Genomic DNA, 26,235 nt, shown 5'->3' on the forward strand with positions numbered 1-26,235 from the left:
GAGACAGGATACTTGAGACAATATGCCAGAGGTGCAGGTCTGATCCAGCATGACTACTTTTATAAACTGGAGAAGAGAGGCAAAAGCTAGCTTTATCTATAAGCCATTTTTGCACTGTCCTATTCCAAAGGTCATTATGCTTGTCTCTTACAGAACAGAGTTGTTTCAGGGTCACTCTCTATATGTTCAGATGACTGGCTCCATAGCAGAGACACAGTTCAGCCAGAGGTTTTGGTTCTCTAGCCGTGCCTTCAGAGTTTGAGTTAGTAGATCTCGTTCTTTCACCTTGGCTATGTCTAGACTGGCCAAGTAAGACGGAATATGCATGCAAAGCAGGCAAGTCAGAATAGGGAAATCCGCGGGGGATTTAAATATCCCCCGCGGGATTTAAATAAACATGGCCGCCGCTCTTTTTCCGGCTTGGGGAAAAGCCGTAAAAGAGCGTCTAGACTGGCGTGATCCTCCGGAATAAAGCCCTTTTACGGAGGATCTCTTATTCCTACTTGCAAGTAGGAAAAGCCGGAAAAGCCGGAAAAAAAGCCGGGGAAAAAAGCGGCGGCCATGTTTATTTAAATCCCTCAGGGGATATTTAAATCCCCTGCGGATTTCCCTATTCTGACTTGCCTGCTTTGCATGCCTATTCCGTCTTATGAGGCCAGTCTAGACGTAGCCCTTGGGTTTATTCATAAAATTGGCTGAGGAAAACAGGCTTCCTTGCTTTTTCGACTCAATAAGTTTTTCCTCTTTTGCACCTGATATCTACACTGAAATCAAACATAACTAAGGCAAAAGCTTTTCTGCACAACAGAAACTGGAAGTACTTACATTTGGAAAAGTGTAAATCCCAACATATTTCATTGTAAAGAAAGTAAGTAATATAGATTCTTAATGCAGTATGTTAAACTTTATAAATGTCACAGTGTGTTTGGACCTAAAATGTTAAAGCTCTCTCCCGCTAATTCTGTATATAATAAAAATATATAATTCTGTATGTAATTAAAAAGGCAGCACCCTTTTAAAAAATTTGAGCCCCCCTCAAATTTTAATGTTAGATAAAAAATTAAATTTTAATAGATGAAGTTTAGCAGTTATTTTAAATTGCTCTTTTTTCAAATAAAAAAGTATTTAAATAGAAAAAATAATTATGTTTTTAATCCACCCTGATTTGGGTACTGATCCCTCAGACAGAAGTGGCCATGTTTGCACTACCTGTGATGCACACACAAGTGGAGTGGAAACCAAGAGTTTATCTACGTGCCTCAGTCTATAGCATGGGATGTGAAATGCAGCATGCACTGAATTGTTCTTCTGTAACTGTTTCTTACTGATCCTGTTAGCATGAACAAAGAGGTACCTAGCTCACATTAACATAGTCCTGGAAGAAAGGGGGTTACACAGACCCAGGTCAGTTACAGCATAACACTTTAATGCCTGCTATAACTCACACAGCTGTAGTTTGCACTGCAGGGCTGTCTTTAGACAAACTCTAGTACTCCCGAACTCATTATGCACATATGACAAGAATATGAGAGACCCCAGAAAATAAAATGCTCAGGCATTCCACCCTATTCCTAGAGATGTTAAATATCAGTTAACTGAATAGTCAATTAACCTCATGAATTCTTATTGGTTATTCGACTATACTATAGTCCCCAGGGCGGGGCCAGCAGCCAGTGTACGCCAGGCCCACTCCAAAGGATCCCCCTGCCACTCCATGCTGCTGCCTATATCAGAAGCAGCAGTGCTGAATGCCAGGCGGGAGCTGGTCCACAAGGGAAGCCAGTTTAAAAAACAGCTCCCCTCGCAGACCAACTGCCTGTCCAGAGGTGGGGCTGAGCTCCCAGTCCCAGCACGAGCCGGAACTGAGCTGGGATGCCTGCCCAACTGGCAGCTCCTAATACATTTTAAATGCAGAGCAAGAAGTGTGGGTAGGTCCCCGACCTGGCGTGAGCCAAGACTGAACTGGGCTGCTGGCCAGCCTGCTAAAAATTTACTGGGGGGCGGGGGGAAGGCATGTAGTCTATAGCATTAACCTATAAGCTTTTGTTTATCGGTTAATTGGCTACTCGACTACACTATTACATCCCTACCTGACCCAGAGTGTTCAGTTCATCTGGTTTTGCTACAGAATGAGTTGTAGATTTGCTTCCCAGTAATGTCACTCTTCTGTTCCTTCAGAGAATGTAATATCAAACCCCTTCTGAACTCAGCACATTCAGAGCTTTCTACTTTTGCCTTCTCTCTATTTTCAAGAGTGGCAGCGTCTCCAATAACCATGTTCATCATATTAGGAACTGGGGAAGAGTAGGGAGCAGGAAAACAGAAAGAGCTTGGGGTCTGTTAAGACCAAAAGGTTGAAATACTTGTTTAATAAAAGCTCCCCATATATGGCTTTAGGTTTAGTCTTCATGTGATGATAGGCTACCACAAAAATACTTGTCATTGCCTTCCTCATCTTCCTTCTAAGAGTCTCAAAGCACTTATAAACACAAAGCCCTACCTCCCATCTGGGAGGTAGGTAAATATAATCCTAATATTCATGGGGGTGGGTAACACAGGCAAGAGAAGGCACATCCTTCCTAAAACTGCCTACATGCCAGACCGCCTAAGGCTGAGGCCACTGCCAGGGAAGGCTAGGGTCACGGCGTGGCAGCCCAGCTCCCCCTGGCCGCCAGGAAGGCAGCCCAGCTGCCAGGGAAGGTTACGGCCATGACACAGTAGCCCAGTTTGCCCCAGCTACCGGGGAATGCTGAGGCTGCAGAGTGGCAGCCCGACTTCCCCTGGCCACCAGGGAGGGCTGAGCCAGGCTTTCCACGTGGCCGAGTGGGTGGGGCCTCGTGTGAAAGGGGCATGGCCTTGGTCAGAAGGGGCAGAGTTGCAGCTTGCCTTCCCCAGCTGGGTTTTCACCTGACACCCGTGTTAATATTTAAGCTCTAGGAGGCATGACAACTTGTGTGGCTCTACCAGTGCAGACTAGTGGTCCACCTAGCTCGGACAATGACCAGTACCAAATAGTTCAGAGGAAAGTCCAAAAAAACCCCCATCATGTACTATTATGGAATATTTGTGTCAGTGGGAAAGCTATCTTCCTAAATCCCAGGCAGCTGGAGGAGCTGGCTTTAGGGTTTACTTCTGTAGTTCAGGTCACTGAAGTCAGGGGAAGATAAGTTACACAAAAAAGCAGTGAATTGGACCAAATATCAAGAGTCAATCCCAGCTCTGAGAAGGGACCTGTAACAGAGATTTTCACATCTCCCTCTGATTATTTCCTCTGTAACACTATTAACCATCCAACACACACCCTTCAATGGAATTACCTCTCCGGATGGGTAGTAAACAGACTTCATTCAAATGTATGGCCACTATCACCTTCAAGTGAGACACTGCAACCACAGAGAGCAATGGAATTCACTCCTCAGTCCTCCTGCCATACACCACTTTCACAAGGACACTTAACAATCCTACTGTAACTCTCAACACATCACAACAGTTATTCACAACTAGCCCACAACAGGTTCTCACTGGGCAGGTCAATAAGGTTAATTAGCTAATCCTAAAGTTGAAGGAAGTGGAAAACATTTAAAAACAAAAAAACCCCATAGTTTACCAGACTAGATCTGAGTACTATGTTAAATGAATCATGTACTCTGTACTTCACCTAGTTCTTTACGCCCTCCCAACCCCATTATCTTCAGACCAATGTAATGGCAAAATATGTAAAAGTGTAGGGAAGTAGGAATTCATAGGGAAGTGGGAATTCTCTTGGGGAATGTCACCACTCTCCACATCAGAAATCGACGTTCTGGCGTTTGATTTACCAGCTTCGATTTAGACCCATAAATCGAAAGCTGAGGGCAGCTCCAGACAGCACCTTTACTCCTCTCAGTCTCAAGGAGGAAGGGAAGGCGACTGGAGCGTTTGTGTCCGTTGGCCTCCCACTGTGTGGACACGGACACACTCAGTTTAAGGTAAGCCAACTCCAGTTACGTATTCTACATAGCTGGAGCTGCAAAGTTCCAGGTCTATTGTAGATCTTGCCCTGGAGACTGTAGGAGGTATCAAATAGCAATCATTCTTAAAACTCTCAATTATATGGAGTAAAGAACCTCTGAGGGAAGGAGGGACATTTGTTAGCAAGTCTAATTTGCTATCCACACAAAACAGGCAAAAAACCAAAGGCCAATTTTGTCTTAATAGCTCATAGAGAGAGTCAGTTAAATATTCCTATCTAATGTAAAAATCTGAAATGCACAATATCAGAGTTGAGTTTAGCTACCTGACATTGCTCTAATCTTAATATGGTCAAAAATCCAAGCAGAGCTCCCCTCTGAAGTATATTTTTGCATGACACTAGGTGCTACAGTTCGTGAGAAACAGTTGGAAGTTAAGATACAATTCACACAGGCAATAAGAAAGGAACATTAAGGTAATCTGCATAAGGATACAATCCCTTCTAGTAATTGTGTTAATTGTTCATTCCTGACATGTACTGTCACCCTTCTTTTCAGGCCCCGACCTTCTGACAACTGGCACAATATAATTTGCATGTTATCACACCTCAATATTATAGCATCTCTAAAGGGAATAAGCCATAATTGTGACATCCCAAAGCTAACAACTCTAAGTTGTTTCCTTGATTATTCCACAAGAAATCTAAAATGTTTTTCTATATGACTGCCAGTTACTCAGCCACAAAAGGACACTTTTAAAGATACTTAAAATGAATTATGTCCCATTAAAGTTAAGAACACTGTAAGTCTGGTTATTTAAGGCAAATTTAGTTTCAAAGGCTAAGTGAGGTTTATAAAAAAGTAACATTCGATTAGTCATAATTTCACAGGGTTTACTTAAATACATTTTTCAACCAAGAATCCCTCCATGTGTTTATACAGTATTGTAACTTTTATTTTAAGTAACAGAAACATTTATTGGATACTATAGAGGGAAAACAGTCAAAGCTTCTCACAAATATTTGTTAAGTTTGCCCATGGAATCACAAGAAGCAGTATGCCAAACATTAGGACATGGTAAATAAATAAATACCTTGTTTGTTTAATATGTGCTGGATTATTTTACCACAACCCATAAGTATTTACAAATAATTTTACAATATATTCTAGTGTGTATTAGAGAAGTTTAGCATTTATGTACACTCTGCCTTACAGTCTGTTTTTCTATAAACAGTTTAAGTGGTTCTGATCGTAGCACATGTTGATGCTTGAAACTTTCACTAAGGCCTATTACTCAATTCTAACTGACCAGAAGGCCGCCCATCCCTGCTCCACAGCCACAGTAGGTGCTGACGCCGTAACAAATGTGAAACTGTTCCCACTTAACAGATTGTGCTTTTGTAACCAAAAAGCAAAAGCGACTGCCTACTTTTGACAGCTTCTCCTAGGCTGCAAAGAGAAACAGAGAGAAAGAGAGAGACGCCGCATTAGTTACAAAACAGATTCTTCAACAGTTTTAATTTCACTTCCCACATCTATTATTTAGATGTATAATGCACAGCAAGAATTGAGACTCATAGGTATCAGAGTTTAGAAACCAGAAAGGGGGTGAGAGAAACGAAGTTGTATAATGGATTGGCTTCATTTAAATGACACTCCTGAATATTTCCATTTCCATCAGTGCAAATAAACATTTACCATGATCTGTCTAAGCCACGCTTGTTGCCATGCTACGCAAGAGACCCAAGTTTAATTTCCAGTCCAAGGCCTGATTCTATTCTGTTACTCTAGGACAAGTCCAAAATAACTCCATGGAAGTTAACGGGAATGTCATGTATCTAAACTCCAATGGAATTTAGCCCCATGACTCTTACTTTACCTTGGAGTGCTACAAAAGCAACATGCTTCATTTAGGGTCACCATCAATGTAGTTGAGTCCCACCCATCCTCAGGCCTATGCAATGTAAAACATAGTTTACAAAGTGGAGAGGGGTTACTTGGCAAATCCTACCCTAATGCAGGGAAGGAACTAGATCAGTGTTTCTCAACCAGTGGAACGAGTACCCCTGGGGTACTAGAGAGAAGTCCTGGGGGGGGGGGGGGTAAGTCAATACAACTGAAATTGTGGAAAACTGAATTTAAGTTTTCAGCAATTCATTATTTTTGTACTTTTTATACCCAAAAATTTCATCACCCACCCGGCTACAACTAAGTTGTTTAAACAAATGTGTTGCAATGGTAGAAAAAAAATTATGTCTGAAAACTGTAGGTACTGGGGGTACTTATAATTTATATATATTAAAAAAAGGGTACTTTATAAAAAAAAAAAAAAAAAAAAGATTGAGAAACACTGAACTAGATGACCTGTTGGAGGCACTAAAGACCCACATAAGTGGTCATCAGGTCTTTAGACCAGGGCCTCGGAGGACACCCTCATCCTGGTAAGAGGTAGGCTCTTATTTAATATACATGAAAGACAAGCAATAAGTGTAGCATCATCTTTTCCTCTACCTCTGTACTTATTCCCTTCCTCACATACATACACCTCCAAAGGGATCTCACCCAAAGTCACCGTGTCAGAAGAGGCTGAAATAAGAATTACAGAGGTACAAATAAATCTGATTTCTCAATTAGCCAATTGGTACGCCACCTCTCTCAGCTAGCAAAGACTCAAGGTTATTGACTAAGCAGAGGAATTGCCAGACAAGCTATTTTCTTAATTAAAACATGTATTTTAAATAAAAAGCCCAGCATAGTAGGCCTTTGCTTTACAAAAGAAAAATCGAAAGTCAACTGCTGTTAGCAGAGCAGTCACAGTGAAGCTCATCTTCATTACAGTTTTAAAGCTCACCTGAAACACTTTTTAAAAAACATGCTTGTAACACTGTAGCTTCACACACTATGTTCAAAAGTGTCCAGTGATTCTGGGTTCCTAACAAGGGGCCTGATTTTTAGCCCTCTGAAAGTCAGGCCCATGTAAGGTGTCTCAGGTTCTTAAAAAGGGGGGCAAAGTTACCCTCTACTGTGGCTTCAGCATATCAGTGCTGTCAAACACATTAGCCTGTATGAGTGGGATAAACACTCCCATTTATCCATTTGTCTCATATCTTCTTCCCCCATTCCCTTTACACACGGAATGCCATTCCTGAAGAGCGACAAAGCCATTATCCTCTCTCTCCCCCTCAAGAAGCAATGCTGCCATGAATCCTCCAAGAAATCAATTAGCATTGGTAAGCGGAGGGGCATGCGGCGCTTGTTTTTTAAAGACATAATATTCATTTTTACGTTGTGTCGGTTTTCCCCATTCCCTTTGAATGGCGTTTGTCTTTGCCAACACTTCACAGCAGGGATTGTCCCGCTGCGTGTGGCTAGCACATTGGGAGTGTTACTGAAACAGAAATAAGTAAAATGAAGTTAGTTCGGAAGAGGAACAGTATTGTAGTCTAGGCCTACCCGGGGAAAATCTCATCTTTACTGTACACACACATCACAAGCACGTCTAACTGTGTTGGAATCAAGATTTAACAACTCAGACTTCAGTTTAAATGCAATTAAACACCCTCTGGGATGGGGCTTTAATTTTCAGTAGCCATGGGCTACTGAATACAGGCCACCCTCCTAAAATCCCACCCAAGAGCTGCAGCAGTGGTAACAGTAGGACTCACTGATGCACGGTCTGTCTTTGTTTTAAGTTTGCATAGAGCATGGCACAATAGTTGTGGCCTCTCTGAGTTACTGTAATAATAACGTATTAGCCAGACTCTATACCACCTCACCTAACTCAGTGCTGGACCAGAGGATGGAGAACAATCTTTTCAAGGGTGCTCAGCACCAGTGTACCCTGTAAGCTGTGCACTTAGGGTGTGTCTAGACTACCTAGTTTTGTCGACAAAAGTGGACTTTTGTCGACAAAACTATACCAGCGTCTACACTACCGCTGAGTTCTGTCAACATAACGTCGACAGAACTCAGCAGTTTTGTCGACGCTGGTATACCTCATTTTACGAGGCATAACACCTTCTGTCGACAGAACTCTGTCAACAGAAGGTGTTATTGCCTGTAACACTGCGTCCAGACATCAGAGTTCTGTCGACAAAGCAGCTTGTCTGGACGCTCTTTGTCGACAGAGGCAAACCAGAGCTGGGCAAACTACAGCCTGCAGGACATGTCCAGCCCATCAGACCTTTTACTCCAGCCCTCAAGCGCTCACAGGGAGTGCAGACAGAGGTTTGGCCTGCTTCGGCACTCCAACCCAGGAGCAGGGTTGGAACCTTGCCTCGGTCCATGCAAGCTGTGGCTCCATGTGTCTCCTGAACGCAGGAGCTGCCAAGGGGCTCCACATGCTGCTCCTGCCTCAAGCACTGGCTCTGCAGCTCCCATTGGCCAAGAACCATGATCAACGGGAGCTGTCGGAATGGCGCCTGCGGATGGGGTGGCACACAGAACCAGCTGGCCACTCCTCTGAGTAGGAGCTGGAACGGGGAACAAACTGTTCCTTCTGGGAGATGCTTAAGATAAGCACTGCCCGGAGCCTGCACCCTGAGACCACCCGTGCTAGTCCCAACCCTCTGTGCTAGTCCTCATCCTTCTCTGAACCCCTCAGTCTCAGGCAGAGCCCTCACCTCCCCCCATGCTCCAAACCCCTGTTCCAGCCCTGATCCCCCTTCTGTCTGCCAAACCCTTGGACCTCACCCAGAGTACCCTCCTGCACCTCAGAACCTTCTTTCCTGGCCACACCCTAAAGCCTGCATCTCATGCCAGGGTCCTCACCCCCTCCTACACTCCAACCCCCAATTTCATGAGCATTCATTGCCTGCCATACAATTTCCATACCAAGATGTGGCCCCTCAAGCCAAAAAGTTTGCCCACCCCGATCTAAACTCTTTTGCAAATCCGGGCCATAGTGCTTACTGCTGTCATACACCAGTGGCCTGTCTCCACTAGAACTGTTGGTAGCAAGGGTAGGAATTTTTGTGGTTTATTTTTGGGGTGCAGAAGAGTCCAAAACAGCTGTGGCCTGAATGCCTCCCTATCAACTCTACAACAAGGGTGATGTTGTAAAGCTGTCCCCTGACAGTGGATTTGGTCTTCGCACAAAAACTCTGCTTCAAACTCAGCATCCGGACCCACGTTTTCCAAAGCAAGCCGCCCTGCAAACAACAGCTCTCCCCAAAGCAACAGTCACCAGGCAGTTCGTCAGTACTGTCCCAGCACGGAGCTACAGAAATCAGCGCTTGTAACCTCCCTGTTTCTACAGGCTCCCAACACGTCCTGTTACAGCGAACCTCCCAGTACAATCCCAAGCTTCCAGCTATGCAGACAGGGCAGGCTCCCGCGTGCTAAGGGCAGGGCTGCCCAGCAGCCGCTGAATGCAGCGGGGAAGTTCGAGTCTGTCCTGGCAGAGGGGGGGGGGACCATCACCGCGGCCTCCAAGTTATGTGCTCCGGCCCCTGGCGCCTCAGGAACAAAAGCCTCCCTCATCCCCTTCCCCGGCAGCCAGCAAGTGGAGGGAGAGAGGAGCCACCCCTGCCTGGCCATTGCAATGTCAAGTGAAGGGGAACCCGCAGCAGCGCGCCGTGCCCGGGGGCTGAGCATGCAGCGGCAGAGCCACCCGGCCCTGCTCCACCCTCCCCACCCACAGCCGATGTCCCTAGGGAGATGGCCCAGCCACACCAGGCCGCCCCTCCCCCTGCTCCCAAGCCCGGGTGCAGGCAGCGGAGGGGGCGAGGCAAAGCCACTTGGTTGCATCCCCGCAGCCGGCCAGGGGCGAAGCTGGGGCTGCCCGAGCCTCTGGCCCCCGCCCCCAGGGGACCCGAGCGCTGGGCGGGCGGGTGCTCAGGAGCCCAGCAAAGTTTCTTCTCTTTGCCCTGCCTCCCTCCCCGCCACCCGGGGCCGCTCGCAAAAACCAGGGGCACCCGCGCGCCGCGCCGCTCACCTCTCCGCCTGCATCCCCTTGCCGCGCGGGCGGCTCCTCGAGGACCTTCCCCCGGCGGGACAGGAGCGAGCAGGAGCCGCATCAGGCGCCAGGTTCCCCCAGGGGACGCAGCGGCACCGCCTCCCGGGAGCTCCAAACTCGGGTCTCTTTGTACCAGCCAGCAGCCAGGCGCCCGCACTGCGGCTGCGCGCTGCCCAAAATCAACAATGCAGCCCTCCTCCCCCGCTGGGGTGGGGGGGGGAAGCGGGATCTGGGGCTGAGCGCAGACCCACTGCCTGGGGGTGCCCTGCGCCCGGCTGCCTAGCAAGGGGCGCTGGCTTAGGGGCAAAGCCAGTTCGCTAGAGAGGCGAGGGGGAGTCCTGTGGCACCGTAAAAACTAGCAGATTTACTTGGGCATAAAGTTTCCCGAGCAAAGATCCGCTTCATCAGATGCCGCTGGCAAAGTGGGGGTGGGACCCACCAAAGCTTATGCCCACCTACATCTGTTCGGCTGAAGGTGCCACAGGACTCCTGGTTGTTTTTTGCGGATACAGACCAAGGCTATGTCTAGACTGCAAGCCTCTTTCGAAAGAGGCTTTTTCGAAAGTATCTTTCGAAAAAGCCTCTTTCGAAAAAGAGCGTCTAGACTGCAAGCAGTACTTTCGAAAGAGCAAGCCGCTTTTTCGAAAGAAAGCAGCGAGTGAGTCTGGATGCTCTCTTTCTAAAAAGCCCTGTTGGCATTCAAGACCGCCTTTTTTCGAAAGAGCACTTTTGAAAAAGGCGTTCTTCCTCGTGAAATGAGGTTTACCGCCGTCGAAAGAAAAGCCGCGTTCTTTCGATTTAATTTCGAAAGAACGCGGCTGCAGTCTAGACGCAGGTGAAGTTTTTTCGAAGGCTACTTTTTTCGAAAAAAAAAAAAAAACCCTGAGTCTGGACACAGCCCAAGAGGCTACCGCTCTGAGACTCGTCACCTGGGGAGCTAGCTCATAGCAGAGTACTTTCAACCAGGGGCTAAAGTAACAAGAGTGAGAGGAGGCTGTGTCCATCCCAGGGGGTTAAAGGAAAGGACCAAACTTCAGGATGTTGCTTGGGTAGATCTGATAGGTCAGCTCTGTTCTGTAGAGCTGCCCCTCCCTTTTTGTGTCACTCCCTCTGTGGCTTGGCGTGCCCATCCTGAGGGTGGGGTTCTCCCTAGGATAGGAGAGAGGGTGTTTACTGGATGTATTTGTGTCACTGTTTGGATGGAGCAACAGTAATAAAAGCCCATGCCTAGTGCTTGGCCTCTTCGGATTATCTTAAATAAAACATTTTGCAATTGCTATATTAACAAACAGAATTTCCATTCCCAGGCATGAAGTTGCATTGCAGAGCTTAGTTTGGGAATGTGTGTCAAGTGCTTTGAGATCCTAGAAAGAAATGCTGCTGTACACGTCAAGAGGTATTTGAACCTGTTATCATTAGTGGTCCATGAAGTAGGTTTCCTTTTACTGATCATTCCTTTGTAGTGATCCCTCCATCTTAAGGCTCAAAAGAGACTGTTACTAGCTATTTCCCATGGATGCTGATGGGTTTGCTGATTTGTACAGATAATTTCTCTCTTTTTCAGAGCAGGTAGGAAAGACTGTTGCATTGTGGCAGAGAAGACATGCTGGAGATTGTGGGGTGCTAATTTGAGACAATTCTTAGTAGACTGACCTGCCATCATGGCTAAAATCCCTAGCAGAACCCACACTCCCCTTGCAACAAAGATATTCTGACTCTTAGCACATTTGATTTAGGGTTGTCTGTTGTATGGACTGGATATAGAGATCATTTGGGTATAAAAAATTAAAACGGGGTGGGAGGAAACTGAGGAAGAAGTGTCCAAACTGATCTTTATAATCAAACCACAGTATCCTTGAAAAATTGCCTAAAACATATTTGTAATCTAGATAAGGAAGTATTCCCTCCTTTAAAGGGCTAAGAGTGTGATTCAAAGCCCATTGAAATTAATGGGAGTCTATTGTCTTCAGTGGGTTTTGGATCAAGTCCCAAATCCTGACACAGCTGGCACAGCGAGGGCATGTCCTGTGTCAAGGGACTCCTGACAGCCAGAGCAGGATTCCTCACTTCAGGCTGTGAGGACCCCAATGTGAAGTTCATTGGCTTTGATCAGAAGCAAAGTGATTCCCAGCCAGCTAGTACTAAATGCTGACTTCCATATTTGGTATTTCTCTTTCAGTAGGGAATAGATGGAGTATTGAGGTGAGATTTTTCAAAGCAGAGCAAGATGTGTGGTCATATCACTTGCACTGCTTTGAAAAATCTCAATCTACAACACCTCTTAAAAATATGGTCTTAAAACTGTGGTGCCAAAACTCTGTTGGCCAGTAAAACTATATTTAAAACACTTTTCAGCTAACAAGGCCATGGTTTAAAAATCATTCACTTATTTTGTATGCCTCAGTGGTTTAGGTAGCCAACCTGAAATTTCAGCGTGGATAGACGCTGTAGTTCCTTCCACTGCTTCTGTATTATATTGGGCTCTATTCTGAGTGCTCTGTGCCTCTCAACTCATCAGAGCAATAGCTTCAAAATACCTTTGTGATAGTGGAGAGACTAATTTTATAGCTCTGATTCTGAAATCTCTTTGAATTAAGGAGTGGTTAACAAATTAATTCAAAGGCCTGGAACAAGTGGCACACGATAGACTCAACAAATGCCAGTAGTTTGAGGACACTTGGTCTTTCTTTCCAGTTTTGGATGCATAATGTTGCTCATTGCTCAGCCATGGCATGTTATTTCACAACTCACAAAGACACAACTGTTGCACTACACATATCTCTTTGGGCTTCCCTCTCTGCTTCAGTGTCAGTGTCTGACATCCCATGACCTTCCCTGGTTGTTTCATTCTTTCTCTTTCTCTGATTGGTTTCTATCTTTCTTCTGAGGAGTCTCTGGAAACCCGGCAATTTTCAGGTGTTTTTGCACCTGTAATATCTGAAAACTAATGTGACCAATCTAGATTGTTTCAATTAACATTCATTCCAGAATATAGCAGAAAAAAGATCTGAGTAAATCTACACTCTCACTCATTTTGTTAAAGGCCACAATCAATTAACTTTAGGCTCCACATTTAAATAGGTTACTGGTTTTATTAAAAAGGGGGGGATTACATAGCTTAAATAAAAGTATTTCCACCTAAATCATTTTCAATTTTGTTTTCAAACTCACCAAAACCATTAGATTATTTTTAGACACTAAACCACACACCAGCATTTATTTTGTGTAAATAAAGCTGTTGTGAAGCTGTACAGGCGCAAGTCATTTCACAAACCATTAAGCTTTTATTTAAAACAAAACCAAAAATAGCTACTTAAATATCTTGTATGTATTAAAACATTAGCACCTGTTTTTAGAACTCTTCCAAAATGGCACTGTGTTTAGATCCTGCAGTTCTTACTAACAGGAATAATCTCAGTGCTAAACTTCAGACCAGGACACATTGTTATGAGTTATCAACTCCTGAAAAACTGGGGCTTAAGAAATGAAATTTTGACCCAAGTGTCAACATTGCAAATACACTGCTAACAGAATGGCAGATGATTCCTTAATATCATCCCAAACAACAGCTAAATACAAGCAGGCCTCAATCTCCAATCCTTATTCACATAGCCCAGAAGTCGACAATGGGCTACGCACCTTTTAAAGTGAGCACATGAGTAAGAGCTGAGGAGTCAGGCCTTAAGTTTCATGAATGAACTGAATCTGAACATTATTTATTCTTTGTATGATAGTAGCCTCAGTCGTGGACCAAGCCCCATCCCCCCAATTCTGTTCAGAACTGTACAAACACAGAACAAAACTACAGTCCCTGCAGGGATGCAGTAATAAGTGGCTCACGGGCTGGACACGATTCACTAGGATTAGCCTCTGGCAAGCCATCAGAGGCTAACTGAGGTAAAACAGGTCTGGCCCACGGGCTGCTTATTGACCAGCCCTGCCCCCAAGAGTTTACACCCTAATTTGATCCTTGGCTGGAGCAAGGAGAAGAGCAGGCAGATTAGAACCTCCTCCTCCTTCTTTTGCTGCTCAATCCTTTCTTTCAGAAGCTGCCAACTGGTGATATAGTTTAATGAATGAAATTTAAGCAGAAGTCAGTTGATGCACTGCCTTCATAAGAGCTCAGGAACAGACTTTACATGGTCGTGTAATAGACAACGTTGTTCTGTTTTGTCATCTAAGGCACCGGGTCCTGGCCCACGCAGAACCCCTTGGCAACACACTGCCAGCACACAAGGCTTGTAAAGTACACAGAACAGAAAGGTGAGGATTTTCCTAGCGTGGGGAGAATCCTCATCTGAGGAAAGACTAGTGTAGCACAGCACACTCTATTCCACTCATCCCAGCCCCTGCTCAGCGGGGTTATGTGGGGACAGCAGAGATGTGAAGTGATGTGTGCTAAGAGCACCCTACCCCAGTGATTCCTTAGTAGCATGGAACAGCAATGAAGCTGATCTAATTTACACGTAGGACTGAACTGGCCTCTGGGGATTAGGGAAGTGCATTTACCTTTGTTCCCAGACACAAGCTCCTACAAGATGAGGCTAGACTCAAGGCACAATATATTTTCTTAAATAATTGATGATATTGGGAGCGGGGGTGCTGGTTATTAGAGGCTAATGAGGCTCACCAATATCACAACAGAGCAATGTGGAAGAGTTACCTGTTGGTGGCTCTGATAGACTCGGGGGCGAGCTATCAGGTTGCAATTCATCTAAGTGCCAGCGCAGGGATTCTGGGCTCTGCAACATGGGCTGCAGACAGCCTGAAGAAGTGGAGAATGCCTCTCAGATCACAGGAAGGTGCTGCCGCAGTTCCAGACCACCTGCAGGTGGGTGTGCTACACACGATGAACAACCTTACTGTCAATTATTTGTGCTGGTTTCTATTGCACTGGCATTTGTTTTGTTCTGTTTGCTCATTTAACACTAATTAGTGACCTCTCTCCAAATTAACATAAGAACATAAGATGGCCATAATGGGTCAGACCAAAGGTCCATCTAGAGAAATGAAGGTTGAAACACAGTCCATTCTAGTCAGCCCAGAGTCTCAGCCAAGCTACAGCGTCTACACTTAAAATACTGCAGCAGTACAGGAGGGGTGCTCCTATCAGCCCAGGTAGCTCAGCCTCAGAGGCAGTAGCTAGGTCATTGGAAGAGTTTTTCCATCAACCTAGCACTGTCTACACTGAGCATAGGTCATCTTAACAACACTTAGGGGTGGGGAGTTTGCACCCCTGGGCAATGACAATTTTCTAGAGTAGACCAGGCCTTAATCTCACTGCCTTACTTCCCAGGTGAGAGAGCTGCCTCAGGAAGCCAACATGTCACCCTTCTAATGTTTTGTTCTCAAACTGAGGTCTTTCCCTGAGGAGGGTTGGGAAAATCCATCTCCCTGTGGGTCATTGGTTGATAGGTGCCAATATCGTGGTGGCTGGATTTTCCATTGTCCTCTCCAATTTTCCACTGATGTGGAGTCAGCTTTGGCCTGTCCTTTTAAATGACCCATTCAGAGTTCAGACAGCGAGACAGCACACACACACACACACACACGTATGTCTCTTAGCCTGCCCTCAGAGCAAACTTAGTCCTTTCCCCCTCACTGAGTAGCCATGCAAAATATGGGTAGACAGCTGAGTCTGACAGATAATCAATAACAGTAATTGATACGTCATGCATTTGCAGAAGTAAGCGACTGTAATGCTGAAAAAAGGGACTATAGAGTTCCCCAGAAACTAGATCAGATCCATGTAAATATTATGTGTGGTTTGGCAAAGTTTTGTGTTAGTTTGAAAGTACAAGTTACATACAATACACATAAAAGGCTAACCACACAGTGTTTATTTTAGAAACTAGAGGGGATGTTAGATACACCGTGTGTTTTATGATGCTATAAAAGACCTTTATTTATTTTGATTTACCTTTTGGTGTGTTGTTTTACCGAGGCAAATGACAGACACAGTCAGATTAGCTATAAAAAAAGGGACTGCGGAGGTTAATTTCCTAGCTCTTTTGTCATTAGCACTTTCCAGACCTTGGTTGCTTTATGTTCTAAGGTTAACTTAATTAGAATGGACTTTCTTACTGAATAGTCCATACAGTTTACACAAGGGCAATGTTAAGTGATGCTGCTGAAGTGTGAGGACATGAGTCTTAGTCACCCTCCGGCACTTTTATGCCACCATGGCAACATAAAGGAGTGGAAACAGCCCCAGAGCAAAGGCCCTCTTTGACTAGCATAGGAAAGGCAGAAGGATGCTGTGCCAGCCCTGCTCCCAGTCAATAGCATAGGGCAGTATTGAGGGTGGCCCAAGGACAAGGACTAGGACAGAGAATGGGGCACAGTCAAGCCAGGGATAGTGAGAGCACATTGTGCTATAGATATTCTTTGGTTTCCAAAACCCTATGGGTTCAAGAGAAACAAAGCGTAATTTACAGCGTACATCTACACTGCAAGGCTATTTTGGGATACCAGAAGCATCCCAAAATAGCTATCCTGCGTCTACACAAGCCATCCGTTATTTAGAAATCATTTTTTAAATAATGGACGTGCTATTTCACCACCCCGGTAAACTTTTTGTTGCATGAGAGATAAGGAATGGCTCAAAATAGCGCATTATGTCAAAATTTGGCACTGTGTAGACACACCAAATTTCAAAATATGCTATTTCAAAATAAAATTTAAATGATACACAATTTGCATAGCACAAATTGTGTATCTTATTTCAAGTTTAAGGTGCAGTGTAACCACACCCTCAGTTATATCTGTTGTACCAGTGTCACTGCACCTGCCAGGGATCAGATAAAGCATAGTCTAGTCAACTTCCTGCCCCCACCCTCTCTTGTTATAGCGTTCTCTCTGTGTGGGGTCTGGGTGGGACCTATGCTACCAGCAGATTTGTTTGGTCAGAGAACCCTCAGATGCCCCTTAGAGCAGCTTTTGTAGTTGCTTTGCAATGCGAAGCAGGTGGGGTTGGAGCTGAGAACTTGGCTCAGGGAATAAAAGGCTGCTTAGCTTGTGCCACAAGCACAGGGAAGGGGTAACTTAGAACAGGCCCCAAGTATCTTCTGCTGATAAATAAATACCTTAGCATTCAGCTAGCAGGATTGCATAAGTATTAATGTAATACAGTTTGAACCTCTCTAGTCCGGCACAATCTGGTCCAGCAACATCCATGATCCGGCATGATTTTACTTAGGCAGATGTCCACTTATCATAGGTGTGGCCAATATTCCTGCAGTCCCATGAAGTTTGTTTACAGCCACCAGTCCTGGGTCTCAGTGTTCTGTGCTGTTATTTATCTCTAATTTAACCCTAAATGTCTTCTAAGAGCCCAGTAAGCCACAGAAGTGTTGGTAATGCTTCTAGACAGTATTGACCTCCCGTGGTTCAGTAAATTCTCTGGTTTGGCTTTGGCAAAGCTGGATTAAGGTTATGAGGGGCCTAAGGCTAGTGGGAGGGAGGGGCCTAAGTATGAATTATATATTGCAAACAAAATTATGAGGTCATCAAACATTTATTTATATACATATTTACATAAAATTAACACATTTATTCTATCTCATTATACTCCATTTTTTCCCTCCACTTTAGCTGTGGCAAAGTAACGAATGATGTCATCATCGTTCAAAGTCCTGACAATTTCTTTCTCAGTTCTCAAGAGAGACAGACAAAGGACTGAGATGCTTTTGAGTCGCGGTGGATCAGAGGACATCTTTGACCTTTGTTAGACCAGAAAAGGAATGTTTCTTTATTAGTTAGTGATTGTTAGTGACAAATACAGCTGTAGTGCAGTTTCAACATTTGGGAAACATTCTATCACACTGAATTCAGTGATAACTCAGTATATCCAAATAGATAAGCTTTCATCATCTTTTCTCTATGTCTGAGAGTGATACGAATCCAACAAATTGAAAATAAATCTTCATTAAAATCGAACAGGGAGATCATCTGGGTACTTTTGACACAGATGTTTGATCAGATCCTGAGCCCTGTGTGAGGACTTTTGTGTCACCAGATGCCTTTTGGTTCATGTGGGAGCTCGAGAGCCAGGGGAACCTACTACACAGTGTCCTGTCTCTAGCTAGCGGCCTAAATGCATTTCCTCTGTATTCATTAGCTCTTCCACAATTAGAATCATAGAATCACAGGGCTGGAAGGGACCTCTAGAGGTCATCTAGTCCAGTCCCCTGCACTTTTCAGCTTTTGTACGAGTAAGACAAAACAGAGCTAGCCCCTGTTGTGTTCTCTGCCCCCTTAACAAAAAGACTTAATTGAAAATCAAGATCTCCAAAGAACCATCATGTCTGGATTCGGTTTGTTTACTAGGCTGGTGTAGAATGAAGAATCAAGTGAATGGCAGACAAACCTTGCTTCTCTATGCACCCTCCCCTCCTCCATTTAAAGTGTTCACAGAGGAGGAAAGTGAATGAGATTCTGCTTATCCAGGTGTGAAAAGCAGTCTTGTCTAAATCTAGCCTTGTGCAAAAATCACTTCTCCCAGCCCTAGCCTGAAGTGAGTAAGGCTCCAAAGTGTAACTGTCCCCAGGAATTGCCCTTTGTTCTCATTCGCTTCATAGAATAGAATACTAGAACTGAAGGGAACTTGAGAGGTCATCAAGTCCCATCCCCTGCACTTATGGCAGGACCAAGCACTGTCTAGACCATCTTAAATATCTCCAGAGATGGAGAATCCACATCATCCTTAGGCAATATATTCTCTCTGTCTTCTCCTTTCCAAACTAAATGAGCCCAGTTCTTTCAGTCTTCTCTCATACCTCATGTTCGCTAGACCTTTAATCATTCTTCTTGCTCTTCTCTAGACCTTCTCCAATTTCTCCACTTCTTTCTTGAAATGTGGTGCCTGGACACAATACTCCAATTGAGGCCTAATCATCGCAGAGTAGAGCAGAAGAATGACTTCTCGTGACTTGCTCACAACACTCCTGTTAATGCATCCCAGAATCATGTTTACTTTTTTTTTTGTAACAGTGTCACATTGTTGACTCATATTTAACTTGTGGTCCACTCTGACGCCTAGATTCCTTTCTGCAGTATTCCTTCCTACACAGTCACTTCCCATTCTGTATGTGTGAAACTGATTGTTCCTTCCTAAGTGGAGCACTTTGCATTTGTCCTTATTAAACTTCATCCTATTTACCTCAGACCATTTCTCCAGTTTGTCCAAATCATTTTGAATTATGACCTTGTCCTCCAAAGCACTTGCAACCCCTCCCAGCTTGGTATCATCTGCAGACTTAATAAGTGTCCTCTCTATGCCGATATCTAAATTGTTGATGAAGATATTGAACAGAACTGGTCCAAAATCAGATCCTTGTGGAACCCCATTTGTCATGCCCTTCCAGCATGACTGTGAACCGTTAATAAGTACTCTCTGAGAATGGTTATCCATCCAGTTATGCACCCCCATTATAATAGCCCCATCTAGGTTGTATTTCCCTACTTTAGTAAGGCATTTGATATGGTCTTGCATGATCTTCTTATCATTAAAGTTTAGGTATACCACATCCACCACTTCTCCCTTATCCACAAGACTTGTTATCCTATCAAAGAAAGCTATCAGATTGGTTTGACATGATTTGTTCTTTACAAATCCATGCTGGCTGTTACCTAGCACTGTATCTTCTAGATATTTGCAGATGAATTCCTGGTCCATTATAGCCAGTTTCAATGGCTACAATATTTGAAAATTGGTAAAATTCATTTTTTCAGCTTTTTAAACTGGAAATTTCTCAGTATTGTAACCGTGGGGATTGAGGGTGGGTGTCACAAATTTGTTGTAGGGAGGTCAATGGATTGCCACCCTCACTCAGTGCTGCCTTCAGAGCTGGATACCGAAGGGAGCAACTGCAGGAGGTTCCAAGAAGTAGAAGTGGGTCTGATCTCTCCTGTACAGCTGAGAGTATCTCAGCGAGAGGCTCCTTGTTGCTAGTCACAACCAGCTTGGGAGGGACAGTACTTGCACTCTTTCTCTGCACAGACATTTGAAAGTGGTGCACCTCCTGTCCCACCCTCAGCTGCAGGACCCTCAGGCTCCTGCCCAGTCCAAGCATGTCCTGCAGCAGCGGCAGGCACCCCAAGCTGGGCCTGTTGGGTTTCTTCTCACCCCTAGCAGCTATGCAGGCGGTGGACAAGTCATGTCTCTCCACTGCCCAGTCAGAGCTAGGAAGCCCACTTTGATGGGGTACTCCCTACAGCACAGGAAGATACGATCCAAGTCTCCTCCAGCTGCAGGAACCTCAGGCTTCTGCCAAGTCTCAGACAGCATCCTGCAGCAGGTCTGCCTGTCCTCTCACTGTCAGAGCAATTCACAGGGGAGGGACAAGACCTGTCCTTCCACTGCCCAGTCAGAGCTAGGAAGCCTCCTTTGATGGGGTGCTCCTAGGAACAAGATTTCCCAGGGAAGGGCTTATTTCATGGTCTATGACACATTTTTCATGGCTGTGAAATTAGTAGGGTGCTAAGTATTAGATAGGTTCACCTATCTCTGTTAGCCAAGCTTGTCAGGAACTCAACCCCATGATCTGGCTGTCCCTAAACTGCCAACTGCCAAGAGCAGCTGTTATTGGCCACTATGAGAGACAGGCTACAAGATCACTGGTTTGAGTCAAGAATTTAAGAATGGCTATTCTAAGCCTATGGAGCACTTGATGGAGAGAAAAAGAGACGTCAGGTAGGAAATTCTGGAAATTGGTGGTTAGAGAGCAGTGAAAGACTTAGAAGACCTAAGGATGGGCTGAAGAGAAGCAACAATCCTCAGGTAAAAGGGGGTAGGCCTAACCTGAGATTGGGTGGAAGACTCTTTCATATTTGTATTGGACTTCGATACCCTGGGACACGGTGTATTTTTTCTTTAATATCTTAGCCAGAGAAGTCTCTGCAACAAGCAGCATAGCAGTCAAACCAGCCTGGAAAGTTGGGGCATCCAGTCTGAGGTAGTGGTCATCCTGAAGCCAGAGTGGGTAGGTAGCGCTGCTGCATTTGGAGCTGATGTGTGATTCAGTGACAAGTGCACATTAAGCATATTTCAGTCATCCACATCCCTACTTAAAACACGTGCTTTTCCACCATTCTTTGTTAGAGAAGTAAGCAGCATAGGAGAACGTCCCATGACTTGAAATTATGCAGACTGAATTTCTGTGCTTCAGCCTCTGCAGGAGATGATGTAGAGGCAACTGACTGGGATCCAGGATATTCTCTGTGTAATGCCATTTGGGATGATTTATAAGTGTGTGCGCATATATAGTGACATCCTGCTGAAGCTGTTTCAGGGTTTGTTTTTGTTTTTGTTTTTTTTGCAGCAATATGTATCACAATAAGTAGCATTGGCTTTGGTATTTTACGTAGGCTGAAAATCTGTCAACCACATTCTTGGAGCTCAGCACCAGAAGTTTTATAGTCTTATCTATCCTATGTCCGATGCATGCTTGTTCCTTGCTTACTTTGTCTCTTTCTTTTTCTTGGAAATATTTAGAAGTGCTTCCATCCTTTGCAGTGCCTCTTCCTACAGCATGCTGCCACAAAGTTGCAATCTTCTGCTCCTAACATCACAATCTGTGCTCATGAAAATGCTTGTGGCATCTCAAAATAAGCAGCATGACATCAAGAGCAACTGGGCATGGAGAGATCATGCTGACATTTAATCACAATTACTGTAGTTCTGAGAATTTGTAAGCAAGGGAAGAAAAACTATATTATAAATGGGTTTAATATTTCTGTTGTGGTTTATGAGTAGGATAATCCCTTGTTATCCCTCTTTTAATTTTCAGTCCAGTTTAAAATGTGTCTGTTCACAAGTGGTAATATATAATATCAGTTCTCATGACCTCAGTCAAATCCAAATAGTTTACATTGGGTTCCTTGCTGCCAGGAGACACCCAGGCTACATCTATACTGCACAGTTATTTCGGAAGATATCAGAAAAGGCAACACACCTGTTGGAGTACACTTTAATCTACCTGGACACTCGTTAATGGATCTCCAAGTCGCCCTGTTGTTTCAGGACAATTCCACAAGCCAAATACACAGGGAAGGATTGGAACTTAACTTTATTTACAAGTTTAATTCTTATGCAAATAGTATGAACAGGGACATCAGCTGGCTAGCACACTACCTTCCACATCCTAATGACTTAACCAACCAACCAAACAATGGACATGCTAATTGTGCTTATCAGCCTCTTGTAATTCCTTGAACCATCTACTCTCTCTCTTTTCCTTTCTCTTTTTTTCCTCTTTACCCCCACCTCTTCCCTTATTTATTCTTGGATCTGGACTTCTAATACTCCAGTTATCTGAACAAGTGGGTTGTGCCACGAAAGCTCATGATACCATCTACATGTTTTGTTAGTCTTTAAGGTGATACTAGACTATTTGTTGTTTTTTAAGCTATTCCTGAACAGTTATTCTGAAATATTTTATTTTGAAATAGCACATCCATACTTCAGGGAAGCCTCAAAATTAGTCCGAGGCAGGCTTCCCTAATGTAGGCGTGGTATCTCGATTTACAGCCCCTAGAGGAATAACTTAGAATGGCCCTGGTGAGGGGCTATTTTGAAATAGCAGATGTGGAGGGTCTACACATGCCTTATTTCGAAATAACTATTTCAGAATAGGCATTATTCTTCGTAGAATGAGGTTTACTGAAATCGGAATAAGCCATCTGCTATTTTGAAATTATTTCAAAATAGTGGTTTTGCTGAGTAGATGTTCACTTAGTTATTTCGGAATAATAGCCATCATTCCGAAATAACTTTGCTGTAGACACACCCTAAGAAGGGATAGTGTCAGAAGAAAAATTCCTTTACTGTAGCTGGGTCCTGCCAGAGCCTTCCAAAGAAGATTCCCTTCTCAAATCACAGTGATTCTATGCTTACCCAACATTTTCCATGTGGGAAAGAAGTTAGTTTGAATTGGGGCAGAAAAAAGATTAACTGCAGGTTTGTTTAGCTTTCAGTTTTTGGAATGAAACCAGAGGTGAAAGTAAGGTGGTGCACCCTGGTGCACCAATGCAGTTAGAGCTGGCTGGGGCACTCTGCTGTGGGAGGAGTTGGGCACACTCCCAGCTGGGTTCCTGGAGCTCTCCAGCAGGCTGCTGTGCTAAGCAGCAGTCAAGTGAAAGGAGCTGGCTTGGGGGTGCATCCTACACCAGTCTGGGACTGCCTGGGCTGCCTCCCCAGCACCATTCAGGAAGTGCAAAATGGTCTGAAGCCTCTTCCAGATTCCTGTTCCCCTTCCATCACTGTTAGGGAGCGAGAGGGAGCTCTTTCTAATCTACACAGGGCTGCTTTGCCTTGTCTTTCTTGCTGGCGGGACTGCTCCTGGCTCCAGCAGGACTATGCAAGCTAGCTCACTCCTCAGCCTTCAACCGGCCTGACTCTGCCTCCTGCCTGAGCAGGAGGACCTAAACAATGGGAGGACCTAGGGCTATAGCCTTATTAGTCTAATAGTTAATCCTGCCCCAAAGGTGCATCTGACAAAGTGGGTCTTTGCCCATGAAAGCTTATGCTCCAATATACAGGCAGTCCCCGGGTTACGTACAAGATAGGGACTGAAGGTTTGTTCCTAAGTTGAATTTGTATGTAAGTCGGAACTGGTGCTTATTGTAGGGGAAACTCTAGCCAAACATTACTCCAGAGCTCAGTTTTATTCTCCCACACCTCACTTCCCTCAGCCCTTTATTCTCAAGCTGAGGTGTCTGCTGAGAAAAGCCGCTCCGCGTCTCCCTGGTCTGCTGGAGGGGGGTGCTAGCTTCGCGTCTCCCTGGTCTGCTGGGGGGAAGCAGCTAGTACGGGTTTGCCTCACCCCATTTGTAAGTAGGGATCCGATGTAAGTTGGATCCATGTAACCCGGGGACTGCCTGTATCTGTTTGTCTATAAGGCGCCACAGGACTTCTCATTGTTAGTCCAGAGAGGTTCGACCTGTATGTTGCAGGTCTCTCCCACCAGCTACAGTGCTCTTGCCCGCGCTTGTATCAGTCCCTATTCAGGGATTGGGCCTGGATCTCCTAATCACGGTTGCCTTGTGTGCACTGCTTCTACCTATTTTGCTGCTGATGGGCTTTTCTCGTTTGAGGTGAAGATAGGCAAGAGATGTACTTTGGAACGTAGGGCTTAGCTCTTCAACTAAGATCAGGGGCTGGCTCTTCACCACCCGGCCTGAGGTGTAGTCATCTGTAAAATGCGACACCTGCTTTGCACAGATGCATTGTATAGTCTTACACACACTGCCTTTGCACAGGTGTAAAAGGCCATAGAGAACCTTAACAGGCTAGTTGCAAAGCCAAAATAAGCCCAACTTTGGCCATTTTCCTATTGTGCTTACTTGCTTTTTTGGGGATGCAATTATTTCTGAAAGCATTCTTCATCTTCTTTTATATCCCAGTCTTAGTACAGCACTCCACTGGTAAATTATACTGCAAGGTTTATGTTTCTGCATGTAAATTTAATAGGAGGGATTTCACAAGCACAAAAGAAGCCAATGCATTCCCTGAACACCATTTCAATGTTTATATCTGTGACTAGCTTTAAATAGCTGCATGTGTGTGCCTGCCATTCGATCCCAAAGGAGGTGAAATTTTAGTATATGATGGCTTTCTAGTATCTGGCTTTTTCAGTGCTTGAGGGTAAATTGTGCAGTTTGCCAGATCTTATCTCACATCTCACCATTAGGTTTATGCACATTTGTTGCTCTACATTGTACTTGGGTTTTGCATGAGTGCACAGGAATGTAACTCCAGAAATTATTTACTAGGTGGAATGTAATTCCTGTCTGTCTTACTATCTTTAAAGGAGTGCTATCAATTTTTTAGTTCTCCTGCCCTGCAAAAAAGTGTGTGGCTACTATAAAGTTCTGGAAGAAAGTCTTACAGCTTATCTAGATTTCATTTATAATTCTTTATTGAAACAGTAAAGAGAAATTTTCATTCCCAACTGCTGAGCCCCTTAGAACTCCTACAGGTGCGAAAAACTCCATCAAATGCAAAACTTTGTAATCAGTGTACATTATATAACTGTGTGGCAAGGTTCAGTCTCAGTATAAAGTTCCACTCTTGCTTGGCCTCTCCTGTCAGCTGTCTGCCAATAAGAGCATCTGCTTGCTAACATTTTTTGTTTTAGTAAAAGCGGCGAGGAATCCTGTGGCACCTTATAGACTAATTGAAGTGTTACTTTTAAAGTTTTGTTAGTTCTATAAGGTTTGTTTTAGTATGCACAGATAATGTGATTTTAGGGAATCCTTTTAAAATCCAGGTTGCGATTTGCAGAAGGTTTGATTTGTAGCGATGCAGTTATTTCTAAATATATATATATGTGCTGGACTCTGGAAATTGAGATGGCCATGTGTTCTTTTCTTTTAAGATGTTTTGGAACATTTGAAGAACTCTGCACTTGCTCTGAATGTACGAGTTCTCTTATGCCAAGAATTTACTCTGTAATAATGGTAAGAATCTTCACAGGCTTTGTTTTCCAAAATATGATTTCTTAAACTTTATCCCAGCTTTAGATGCATGAGTGGACTCTGATATCACTACATCATAACATTTCTGTAACATACCACTTGGGTGAGAGAGGCCTTTCTTGAGGAAAAAGTATTAAAGGGGTAATACATTTGGTGGATTGGGTCAGCTGTTAATTTTTCTTTCCTACTGATTGATTTCCACTATTAGGAACTATATATCCGTTATTTAGGGTTCAATAATGAACATTTTATTCTAATATCTGACCAAAGTCCAAGCCAAAACCACCAACCAACAAAAGAATAGTTCTTTTTCCCATTGAGTGGTGGGAACCTGCTCTGGAAGAAGTTGCTGCTAGTTGAGTTCTGCAGTATGGGCATGTCTATATTAGGAAATTATTTTAAAATTACTAAAATCGACATAATGCCCAATTTTACAAAATCGAAATAGCGTGTTCCCACTACAGGGAAGCCTTGAAGTTAGTCCAAGGCAGGCTCCATTAATGTGGATGTGCTACCTCAGCTTAGAGCCCCAGGAAGCACTAGGGAGTAGTTATTTCAAAATAGCAGCACTGGAGTGTCCACGCTACCGCTATTTCGAAACAACGATCTCAAAATTAGTGTTATTCCCCAAGAAAAGCAGAAGTACAGATTTCAAAATAAGTGGCCCGTTATTTCAAAATAACAGGCTTGGTAGTAGTGTGGATGCTCTGCGTATCGTTCGACCTTGGGGGGGTATTTAAAAATAAAGCCCTAGTGTAGATCAGGGCTATGAGAAGCACATGCCCCACGCGTCACTGCGAGATTTCTAGAAGCATTTATGTGGGTGACGGTGGGGAGGGGCAGATTAGACCA

General features: G+C 44.3%; 1 protein-coding gene across 4 annotated transcripts in view; it reads right to left on the bottom strand.

Annotated features, from left to right (window-relative positions):
* KANK1 (KN motif and ankyrin repeat domains 1) overlaps positions 1–10,061 on the bottom strand; it is a 173,591-nt gene extending 163,530 nt beyond the window's left edge. For all 4 annotated transcript variants that reach the window (XM_006137863.3, XM_006137860.3, XM_006137862.3 and 1 more), the window contains exon 1: positions 9,886–10,061. The gene's annotated coding sequence lies outside the window, so the exon portion shown is untranslated. The remainder of the gene's footprint in view (positions 1–9,885) is intronic.
* Between the last annotated feature and the right edge of the window lie 16,174 nt (positions 10,062–26,235).

This window comes from Pelodiscus sinensis, chromosome 6 (assembly GCF_052426305.1).
Source record: "Pelodiscus sinensis isolate ZL-2025 chromosome 6, ASM5242630v1, whole genome shotgun sequence".
NCBI lineage: Eukaryota > Metazoa > Chordata > Testudines > Trionychidae > Pelodiscus > Pelodiscus sinensis.